Consider the following 12,179-nt stretch of genomic DNA (forward strand, 5'->3'; position numbering starts at 1 on the left):
TTTGTGGTGCGTGGATTCGGGCAAGCATTGCTGTCTCCATCACCACGGGGTAGTAAGACTTATGAGTGGGTTCATAGGGGCGCTACGGGGGTGAGGATAGTGGTGGCCACATTTAGTGGACTGCTGTAACGAGGGAGGCATATGGATTTTGGGCCGGTGTCAGTCGTTATCCTTGGCCGTTGTTAGTGAGACTTACGAAAGTTGTTCTCCGAGCGGGGACACTACGAGGTTGAGGGAGGTGGCTTTGGCCACATGAGTAAAGGAAAGGGATTACTGTTGATTTTATTTGAACTGTGATGCATGCACTGTATTTCAATTGAATTGTTGTTTTTTGTTTAATTAGGAGTCATTCAAACTCCTGTGTCTGTCTCTAAATTTCACTTTACTTTTACTTGTACTCTACTTCCTGTGTTATTTACACTATCCTCTCCTATTTCTCTTGTGAGAGAAGTGATTGGTCACACACTTCTCACCCCGCTCCAATCCGTGGCTACCACCTCGGGTACACGGAATTAGTGACTAGTCTGCGTTTTGGGAAGATGCACTTGGAGGGACCCACCCTTTCAGGTGGCAGCCGACCATTGTAGACACTCTGTTTAAAACCTTCTTTCCTCTATATCTGGGACGCCTTTTATAGGGGGGAATGGGACAGGGATTATAAAGCCCGGTAAGGGCTGACTAGCGTGTGATCTAGTTGGAAAGATTGCTAAAGTGTGTAAAATTGCTGTGCCTACATGTGGTAGATTGCAGCCAGAAAGCTGGCGTAGATTACTGACAGAGAAGAAAGCAAGCTTACAGATAATGCTTTACTGGTACAGAGTAGCAAGAGCTATTCAGCAGGAAGGTTGGGTTGAGGAAGAACTAGATCACAAAGGGTTAAGAATGTATGTATATCATAATAATTGTGTTACTGGAAGGCTCTCTCAGCCAGAGCCCTGTCATGGCGTCCAGGAGGTGACCACTCCCATCATCCCGTCAGTAATGACGGTCATCATCCCTGGTCCCCAATCTTAAATGCTGTGGGGTTTTTGTATTTTGTGTTAGCCATTACCCTGGTAGAGGGTGGGGGTTTTGTATTGAGTTTCACTGAGAGTATTACTAAATGTTGTGTTTTTGTGTCTCTTTGCTTGCAATAACTGTAACGTGGCTATCCTTCTGTCTTGTTACTGTACAGCATTGACATGGTTAAAGAGATTCTGCTTGCAGTCTCTCTCTCTCTCTTGTTCCTCACTCCCGCTTCCCCCGCCTCTCTCTCCTTGCCTTCTGTGAGACGCGAGGGGAGGGGAGGGAGGGGGGTTGCAATTCAGATTTGTTTCTTCCGTAGAGTTATTCAGAAAATGCTGAGTTGGCAATGGAAGTTTTTGCTAGAAAATATTCTAATTGTGTATTTTGTTATTTCAATTGAAGTTGATAGGAAGGTTAAGGAGTTAGCTCACAAGAATGTGTAAAGTATTTTCTCCGAGACTGGTGTATATGATTACGGAGTTTAGGAGAGTGAATCTGATAGAATAGAGGGAACATGCAAAGTTGTTAGTATGTGAAGTGATTAATAGCTGGTGAATGATGGGGGAGGTTAGTTGCATTCCGTGAGTTTATTTTTTTTATCATGTTATTTCAACGTATAGAGACAGCTTTACGGGCTGTTAAATGTATCAACTGTCTTATTTAATCCGTCAAGTCTGTCCACAGTTTAGTATTTCATTTTGCCGAACAGAATGTTGCTTCTCTGATTTATTTTATTAAGCTATAATTTAGTGTAAAGCTGAAATGCCCTAAAAGAAAATGGCCCCTAGAACAAAAGAAGGTTGTCCCTAAATGACATGGCTCCTGCCCTTACCATATCAGTGAGGTCATATCCGCCCATATATCGTGTCATGCTCATCCTATCTTAAGACATGCTGTTTACCTTAAATTCCTGCATATTATGAACAAGAAAGTTACAATTACTATAATAATCCTGCTATTAGTTTCCCTATATCAGGAAAGTGTCTGTGACAAGTGATGGTTAATATGTAGATAGAATATATATATGTATCGATTCACGTGTAAGTAACAAATGTGTTTTAACTTTGTGTACAAAAAAAAATTGATAACATGCTGGAAGAAGGGTTATCTTAAAGAATATTTACTAAAATAAATTTCTAATAAACAAAGATTTCTTGAACAAATGGTAATACAATTAAGGATTGGTTTCAAAATGTTTTGATCTAATTGAAAAGGAACCAGTTAACATTATAAGCATAACTATTAACAAATGGATAAGGTGGGAGTGTGTTCCAATCTGTCCTTATTGGATAGTGTTTGCCTCCAAGATTAAAAGACTGACTAACATAATTTTTGTTGTAAGCCCAGATATTTTATTATTGCATATGCATAGGAATTGAGACTTTGGGCATTATAGTGTATTGATTCTAGATCTGTTACTAGCAGCAAGTGCTTAGCCTTATGCCTATCCCACGCATGCTTAAACACTCCAGTTGGAAGGCTATTCCATGCATCCACTACCCTCTCAGTAAAGTAATACTTCCTGATATTATTTATTTTTTTTTAAACCTTTGTTCCTCTATTTTAAGACTATATCCTCTTGTTGTGGTAGTTTTCCTTCTTTTAAATATAATCTCCTCTTTTACTGTGTTGTTTCCCTTTATGTATTTAAAATGCTTTTATCATATTTCCCCTGTCTCGTCTTTCCACCTAGCTATACCTGTTAAGATCCTTTAACCTTTCCTGGTAAATTTTATCCTACAATCCATGAACCAGTTTAGTAGCCCTTCTTTGATCTCTCTCTAAGGTATCCATATCCTTCTGAAGATATGGTCTCCAGTACTGTATACAGTATTCTAAGTGAGGTCTCACCAGTGTTCTGTACAATGGCATGAGCATTTCCCTCTCTCTACTGCTAATACCTCTCCCTATGCAACCAAGCACTCTGCTAGCATTTCCTGCTGCTCTATTACATTGTACATTGTCATTAACAGCCAGAAACTGGAAAACAAGAAATGTGAATTAATGTATAGCTATTTATAAGCCTAACAAAATCTCCATTATCTTTTTCATTTATTTCGCAGAAGACAATGTTATTTGTCTATTTTGTATGTTTTAAAAAAATACATTATCAGTGAAGAGTAGAATAAGTTTTATCCCATTTGCAAGACATAAAATTGTGATAATGTATATTTGTGATATAAGTAAGAATTACATTTTGAAAAGTTAGATATAAATAAAATAAAGAACGAGAGTCAGGGATAGCGTCTGTCTCCACGGGCACAAGTCTGGTGTGGGAGATGTAGTGGGTTAGCCACTGCGGGGCACCCACGGAGTGAAACGTTCGAGGCCTGTGCAGACAAGATGAGCATGTTAGCCTTTTATTATTTTTCTCTAGGGAAAGCATAGGGTCAGTTAATAGTTGTTGTATATGGGCTATTTGCAGCCTCATAGTGAAAGAGAATCCTACCTGCCTCCTAATTTCTACCTAGTCTTGATTTCTGATGTATCCTCCACTGCTACATCACCTGTCTGCTCCCTTACCTGCCCACCCCTGCCTACTCCTCCCTCTACTCCACCTTTTCCTCCTACTCCTCCCTCTACTTCACCTTCTCCTCCTCCTACTCCACCTTCTCCTCCTTTTACTCCTCCCTCCTCCTCTTACTCAATCCTACTCCTCCCTCCTCCTCTTACTCAATCCTACTCCTCCTATTCCTCCCTCTACTCCACCTTCTCCTCCCTCCTACTCCACCTTCTCCTCCTCCTCCCTCCCACTCCACCTTCTCCTCCCTCTACTTCACCTTCTACTCCTCCTACTCCTCCCTCCCACTCCACCTTCCCCTCCTCCTACTCCACCTTCTCCTCCTCCTACTCCACCTTCTCCTCCTCCTACTCCTCCCTCTACTTCACCTTCTACTCCCTCCCACTCCACCTTCTCCTCCTCCTACTCCTCCCTCTACTCCACCTTCTCCTCCTCCTACTCCTCTCTCTACTCCACCTTGTCCTCTACCTGACAACATTATATTTTGAAGAAAAAAGTTGCTCTGGCCACTCTTCCGCCACTTCCCAGGGGGGAATACCACACTATAATGAAAATATTCACAATAATATTCACAATAATGAAAATTATTCAGACTGGTGGAGTGCACTTCATCATGAAAGACCTGTTTTGGGCACTCTCAAGGAAATAGTGCGGTCCTGACCCAGATTCCCATGAAAGTAAGACACCTGTATCATCACTGGGAGGTGGCTGTCCCTCATGTTTTCTTCACCAAGTCCCCAGAAATCTCATGAAAGGAACCTGACTCATTAGAACAAAAAAACATGAAACACTAATAATCGATATCAGCTCTCTACAGAGGGGGGCCAGCAAGAGAACTGCAAATAGAAAGACAAATACCCCCCAATCTCACACAGAAATAGGTGAGGAAACCTCTTCTACTGCTCCTCATGGTTGCTTTGAACAGATGAAAGAAGAAACAAGACACCTCTCAACAGAGCATGCAGTAGCTTTACCAGATTCTGACTCCACTCTGTTTGCGGATAAAGAGGAAAGGTACCATACTGGATTTGCTGTTGCTACAGAAGATCAGGTACGTCAAGCATCTTCACTTTCCTCACCCACATCTGCTCAAGACGCTGAATTGACAGCCTTCTCAGTGGCATGGAAAATGCCTGAAGGAAGACATGCCAATATCTACACTCAAGATATGCCCTGGGTGCAGCACATTATTTTGGATCAATCTGGGAGATAAGAAGCACCACTCAGCTGACCAAAGCTGCCAACCAAGCCACAAGTGCACCAAGGGAAGTGGACAGAAGGGTGTCCGCTGAAGAAACTTCTATACTCACCATGTAGATCCTACCCACATATCTCAAGCTTCTGAAAGAATGACAAGCAGCTGCTGACCCTGAAGAAATACAAAGCTAGAAAAACAGAAAGGGGCAACCCTTGAAGACGGGCTGTACTCCAACACTCAAGTTCTGTTTACCCCAAAACATGTACTGGACAGTGGGCCCATGGATTTTTTTATACCTATCCAAGACCCTCATGAACTCTTTGATCCCTAAATACTCTAGAGCACCTAGAATTACTCCTCTAATCATCAGTTACTGCCGATCCTGTGTCATTTGTGCCAAGGACAGCTCAGGCAGAAGAGAAGGAGAATCCTAAGCACCTAGCTAACTCTCACTATCCCTTTCAAGAATCCAAGTGACTATATCCAGGTGCCAAAGAGCTGCTGGGTTAAATATGCACTAGTTATAATAGACATTTTGTCAGGATGGCCAGAAGCCTAGCCGGTCATCAATGTGACAACCAAGACCATATACCCAATAGTGCATTGTGAAAGTTGCAGAGATCACTCAGGGGATTCACTGTTCCAGATTCAAGACTCTCTCTGCAACATGGGAAGTAACATTTGTTGATTTTGACAAACTTTTGACTCTAAAGGAAAAATGACTTGTTAAAAAAAAAAAAAAAGATACCAACAAGTAGGTGTTTGATGGCCATAATAATGCCTGACCACCTGCCATCGATGGAAAGCCGAGGACCCCAAAAGGAGACCTCGTGAAGCTAAAGAGATCCAAACGCCAAGCTTCCTCAGGATTATTTGCCCATCCTGAGTTTGTGGTGATATTAATATTGACTAAATGATCCGAGTCCACCTACACTGATGTAGCGTGGGACAGGTTTAATACTATGATGAATAAGCAAATGTGCCCTAGCCAAGGTTATGTCCATACACATAAAACATGACAAGGTACTCTTGACACACCACATTCATGCTTCAGAACACAAAGAGGAGCACCCCTCTAAAGGGAAGTTTGACATATATATATATATAGATGCCATAGGTGTGCCAAGGGGGGTACCAGATGATTTTGCAGTTAAAGAAAAGTTTGAGTCCATTTTCCAAACCGTCACTGCTAATAATAATATTTTGATTTGCATTTATTATATCTATTGCAACCAACAACGTTTACCGGTCACCATGACTTGTTGTGCCTATACTCCAGATAACACAGGTCCATATGGTAATGTAAGCTTGTCTATTTTATGATGTCCCTCTGAAGAACTAAGAAGACTTTAAGAACCGTTACTTCATAGGGTTTTGTGCCTTTGGGCTAACATGTCTTCTGGAACTAACCAATAAAGTTTATCTTTTTAGAATCTAACATTTCATAGGGGGGACTGATGTAGAATTATTAAAAATCTTTATTAAACCTGTATTGAATTATTGTACTAACTCCATTTTTTACTTCATATTATGACAAGATCCTCCATTTTAGCTACATTACATGACAGAATTTTCCAACAGCATTTAGTATAATGAATAGGGACTGTATTTTCAATAAAGACATGACTAACCCCGGAATTATTGAATCTCCTGTAACTTGCAACAAAGTATAAACCAAGGCCATGGGAAGCTGGCCTAATGAAATATTCTATTCATAAAAAGAACCCTGAGCCTGATCACGAGTCTGACATCACTAACTGCCCAAAAACCATGCCAAGTACTCAAAATGGCTAGCTGCCAGATTCCCCCTCCCATCGAGTAAAGCCTCGTGCTAAAGAGCAATGGCGACTGAATCCTGGTCAGAAATTACGACATCCCATGATGGGAGGATGCCCCACTAGTCACTCAAATCCCTGAGCCAATTAATAATATTGATGGGTGGACATTGACATAGCCACTTAACATTTAATCCAATTAATGATGTCTATTTGCTGTAATCTTGATATTCAATGATGATGTAATTTTGCTCTAATAAGGGCTTGCAAGCCTGTTTTTTTACCAGATGCCATTACATTTTCTGAAGTTATTTTTAACCTGAACTGCATGTGTCAGTGTGAACTTACTTCTGCGTATACGCAATTTAATCATCTCAGATTTGGACAGGAACAGATAGTCATTCAAACATGTTTGTTTATTTCTAAATTAATCTACATCAAGCATAGGGTGATCAACTATTCTGGGGACTTGCCTTATTTAAAAGAGCAATTCTGCAGTTTGTTGTATTTTAATTTGAGGTTATATATATGTCAATACCATATTATCTTTTGCTTCATATTCCCATGTGCCAAGACTAGGCCTCTACTCTTGTTTCTATTTGCCATGGGTTGAGCGAGCCTCTGTACCTGACCTTTATTTTAGGGACTGTGGATCTACAGTAGTCTAGCATACTAGCCTAGCATAATTTACTCTACTGCCATATCTTTGCTAGTAACATACCCTTATCATTGTATACTGGTGCAGCGGTTCATATGACATTTTCTACTACTGTCTCGTTTATTGACAAGCCTATATTTGCAAAACGGTCATTGTAATCTTGTTTGACTAACCATGCATTTCAAAAATACATTTTACAAAAATATACTTTTATTTTTAAAATCAGTATGTAACTAACATTTTACAACTTCAGAACATCAGAAAATTCCTATTGTGTGTGAGTTCTCTGATGTCTAACAAGCTTTGAACTATCGACAAAACATTTCCCACATTCAGAACAGGAGAACGGCTTCTCTCCTGTGTGAATTCTCTGGTGTACAACAAGGTTTGATTTAAAGGCAAAACATTTCCCACATTCAGAACAGGAGAAAGGCTTGTCTCCTGTGTGAGTTCTCAAATGTGAAATAAGGCCTGATTTAAAGGCAAAACATTTCCCACATTCAGAACATGAGAACGGCTTGTCTCCTGTGTGCGTTTTCAAATGTGAAATAAGGTTCGATTTAGCTCCAAAACATTTCCCACATTTAGAACATGAGAACGGCTTCTCTTTTGTGTGAGTTGTCTGATGTGCTATAAGCTCTGATATAGTTCCAAAACATTTCCCACAATCAGAACAGGAGAACAGCTTTTCTCCTATGTGAGTTCTCTGATGTACAACAAGGTTTGAATGCTGGCTAAAACATTTCCCACATTCAGAACATGAGAATGGCTTCTCTCCTGTGTGAGTTCTCTGATGTACCACAAGGTGTGAATGCTGGCTAAAACATTTCCCACATTCAGAACATGAGAATGGCTTCTCTCCTGTGTGAGTTCTCTGATGTGCCACAAAGTGTGAATGCTGGCTAAAACATTTCCCACATTCAGAACATGAGAACGCCTTCTCTCCTGTGTGAGTTGTCAAATGTGAAATAAGGTCTGATTTACATACAAAATATTGTGCACATTCAGAACAGGAGAACGGCGTCTTTCCTCTGTGAGTTTTCTGATGTGCCATAAGTTCTGATTTAGTTCCAAAACATTTCTCACATTCAGAACAGGAGAACGGCTTCTCTCCTGTATGAGTTCTCTTATGTCTAACAAGGTTTGATTTAGAGGCAAAACTTTGCACACATTCAGAACATGAGAATGGCTTCTCTCCTGTGTGAGTTCTCTGATGTAAAACAAGGTGTGAATGCTGGCTAAAACATTTCCCACATTCAGAACATGAGAACGGCTTCTCTCCTGTGTGAGTTCTCTGATGTGCCATAAGTTCCGATTTAGTTCCAAAACATTTCCCACATTCAGAAAATGAGAACGGCTTCTCTCCTGGGTGTGTTCTCAAATGTGAAATAAGGTCTGATTTAAATACAAAATATTGTGCACATTCAGAAGAGAACGGATTAATTTCTGAGTGAATTCTCTGATGAATAATTAGCTTTGAATTATTGATAAAACCTTTCCCACATTCAGAACAGGAGAAAGGCTTCTCTCCTGTGTGAGTTCTCTGATGTACAACAAGGTTTGAATGATGGCTAAAACATTTCCCACATTCAGAACAGGAGAACGGCTTCTCTCTTATGTGAGTTATTTTATGTCTAATAAGGTTTGATTTAAAGGCAAAAGATTTCCCACATCCAGAACAGGAGAACGGCTTCTCTCCTGTGTGAGTTCTCAAATGTGAAATAAGGTCTGATTTAGATCCAAAACATTTCCCACATTCAGAACAGGAGAATGGCTTCTCTTTTGTGTGAGTTCTGTGATGTATAATAAGATCTGATTTAGTTAAATAACATATCCCACATACAAAACATGCAAAAGGGATCTCCGCTGTGTGAAGCCTAACAAGAACTACTCGAGTGATGGGTAAAACATTTCTCACAGTTAGAACACGTAAATTGTTTTGTTTACTAGCTAATTTGTAGACATATAGGATTCAGAGAGTTAAACGATCCTTAAACGAATTCTTCATAATCTTGCTTTTTGCATTTCTGTTTTTGTCATGTTCTTCGGGATAAATTCTGCTGGCAGAAACACCTGAAAGAAATGTACTGAGAGTTAAAGAAAATGTGTCACTTTCAGGGAAAACTAAAGTCACCAAAACAACTTGAAGGCGTTTTTGTATATTGATCATGCTTCTGAAGCCTCACTGCTCAATTCTCTGCCGTTTAGTAATTAAATCACTTGTGTTTTTGTCCATCCAGCCCTAGACACACTTACCCTCGCAGTGACTGACACAGCCTGTATGAAAAAAATGGTTTCATTTTCAATCAGATAGTAATTTACTTTAAAATTATCTCTGCTCTATAGATTGCATTTTCATCACATACAGAAGGCTTATTCAGGGTGTTGCAAGTCATTAACAGAGCAGAAGAAAAGCTATTTGAAATAAAACAGAATTAGCAATAAAGGAAGTGTAAATATTAGATGATGCTTTACAGGAAGTGTTTAGGAAGGCTGTGCAAGTCACATGCAGGAAGGTGTGACAAGGGTTGCTTCAAACCTTTCTGGTTAGGAATAGATGTTAAACAGAAACTTCCAATTCGTAACCATATAAGTAAATTTGATATGGAGAAGATCCACACCCCTTGTAAATTAATATATCACTATGCATCTGTAGAATTTCTTTCAAACTCTCCTAAATTGCTATATGTTCAATATATCTACCTATTCATAAAAGCACTCAGTCATGTCCAAGCTTGACAACTGCACACTTTCATTTGCTTTGCTTAAGTCTATAAAGCCTCTCTTAACTCCATTATACTTCCGGAATGATTACCATCTTGTAGAAGAGGAGGAATCACTAGTTCCTCTCATACGACTCTCAGCATTACATTAGCATTGTAGAGAGTGTTATAAAAAAAAAAAATATTTAAAATGCCTTATTTTTATTAAATGTGATTTATCGGTATGTGGGCATAAAGGCAGGCATTTTTTTTACATTCTGTTATTTTTTAATCTGAACTGCCAGGAATATCACGGGGTCCTTGCAATTACTTGCAAACAGCAGATGTGACAAAACCACATAAAAATGGTCAAATGTCCTGATTGTAAGGAAAATTGTATTTTGTTGTTTGCCTTCCTTACAAATATTTCAAACACTGTGTAAAAAATTGTCTAACGGTTTCACTTCCCAAATAGCTCTATAAAGGATGAATGAATAAATGTTTTTTAACCTATAAAGTGCTTAAAGTAATGTAGGGGTTAAACAAACGATGTGCTTAACCCCTGAAAAGGAACACTAGTGTCAGGAATAAAAACATGTATTCCTGACACTATACATCTGAATGTGGATGTTATCTCCACAGCCCCACTGTCAGCAAAGTAAAAGGTCAGTTTACTCACCTTCTTATCAAGCGCCGCATGGGGCTCCTCGCGACGGACCCTGCCTCCTTGGCTGAGATAGTCACATTTGGGAGACAAGTTCTTTGGAATTTTCCCACGCTGTGTAAAATGACACAGAGACCTTGGTTGACTTGAAATCTAAACTTTACTGCGCTGTGTAAAATGGCCAGCAATCTGAATTCCAAGTCAACCAATCAGAGTGTTCTGAGCCAAATTTTAGGGCGTGGGAAAGCTGCCTCGCCGGGTGAAGATGGATCAATTTTATAGCTTTGTTTTTTTTTTTTTTTACAAGTTCGACGGGTATTATGGTTGTTATTTGGCCTTTTTGGGAGCTGAAAAATTATAGTGATCAAACTCATAGTCACTCTTTTTTTTTTATTTAAAGGACCACTCTAGTGCCAGGAAAGCATACTCAGGGACCCCCTCCCGCCCGGCTATGGAAAGGGGAAAAGGGTTAAAACTTACCTTTTTCCAGCGCTGGGCGGGGAGCTCTCCTCCTCCTCTCCGCCTCCGATCCTCCCTGTCGGCTGAATGCGCACGCGCGGCAAGAGCTGCGCGCGCATTCAGCCGGTCGCATAGGAAAGCATTCATAATGCTTTCCTATGGACGCTTGCGTGCTCTCACTGTGATTTTCACAGTGAGAATCACGCATGCGCCTCTAGCGGCTGTCAGTGAGACAGCCACTAGAGGAAAAAGGGGAAGGCTTAACTAATTGATAAACATAGCAGTTTCTCTGAAACTGCTATGTTTATAAAAAAAATAGTTAACCCTAGCTGGACCTGGCACCCACACCACTTCATTAAGCTGAAGTGGTCTGGGTGCCTAGAGTGGTCCTTTAAGCTCATGACCTGTAACCGCATGAGTCCATCAATTTGGTCACTGCTTTAAATGTTAATGTACAATATGATTTCTTATGCATTTAGATCAGATGAATAGAAGTAATAGGAGTACATTTTGTGTTATTGAAATTTTATTTAGATCTATGTTTGATAAGTTTCTATGGCAACGACCCCAGGCCGCGTCATTGAGCGCAACGTCACGTGGTTGCAGACTCACGTTGGCTAACCCGTGGCAATCCCGGTCCGGGCGCCCTAGGAGTCGGTTGCCGTACAGGTGGGGGTAAGTAAATATGATTTTAATGCCTTATATGTTGGGGAAGTTCGTGTGCACATTGAAAAATATTTTGTGAACTATTAAATATTTGATGTGTTGATATAAATATTGTAAGTTTTATTAAGATTACTTCCAGAACACTGAAATTGAGAAGCCATACCTAGGCCTATAGAGTATTACAGACTTTCATTGTATAGAAATGGAGACCACATCTGGTTCACTTTAAGAGTGATAGATGAAGGGCCTGTTAATAGTAACCTTTGACCTAAGTTTTGCTAGCCAGTCTCCCTCTGTATTACCAAGGCTCATATTTCTAAAGGCATCTATTAATTTACCATGCATATAGAACTTCTTTGTGTAGCTTACCGCCAAATATAACGTATGACTTTAATCAGATTTCAAATGATGCTAAGTCATGCAAACCAGCATGTTGTTCAAATTTCTATTCCTTTTATAACTAATCGTGGAACTTTCTTGAAATGTCTGGGGAAGACGTTTATCAGAGCTTAATATACCCCAATATTTCTC

The 12,179-nt window shown here is 40.0% G+C and overlaps 1 protein-coding gene and 1 pseudogene across 1 annotated transcript in view; both read right to left on the reverse strand.

Moving 5' to 3' along the window:
- Positions 1–9,123, reverse strand: part of LOC134609314 (zinc finger protein 850-like) — a 170,185-nt pseudogene extending 161,062 nt beyond the window's left edge.
- The window catches only part of LOC134608376 (oocyte zinc finger protein XlCOF7.1-like), a 345,455-nt gene that overhangs the window by 328,415 nt on the left and 4,861 nt on the right, over positions 1–12,179 (reverse strand). The window lies entirely within an intron of this gene.

Source organism: Pelobates fuscus, chromosome 4, assembly GCF_036172605.1.
Source record: "Pelobates fuscus isolate aPelFus1 chromosome 4, aPelFus1.pri, whole genome shotgun sequence".
Taxonomy (NCBI): domain Eukaryota; kingdom Metazoa; phylum Chordata; class Amphibia; order Anura; family Pelobatidae; genus Pelobates; species Pelobates fuscus.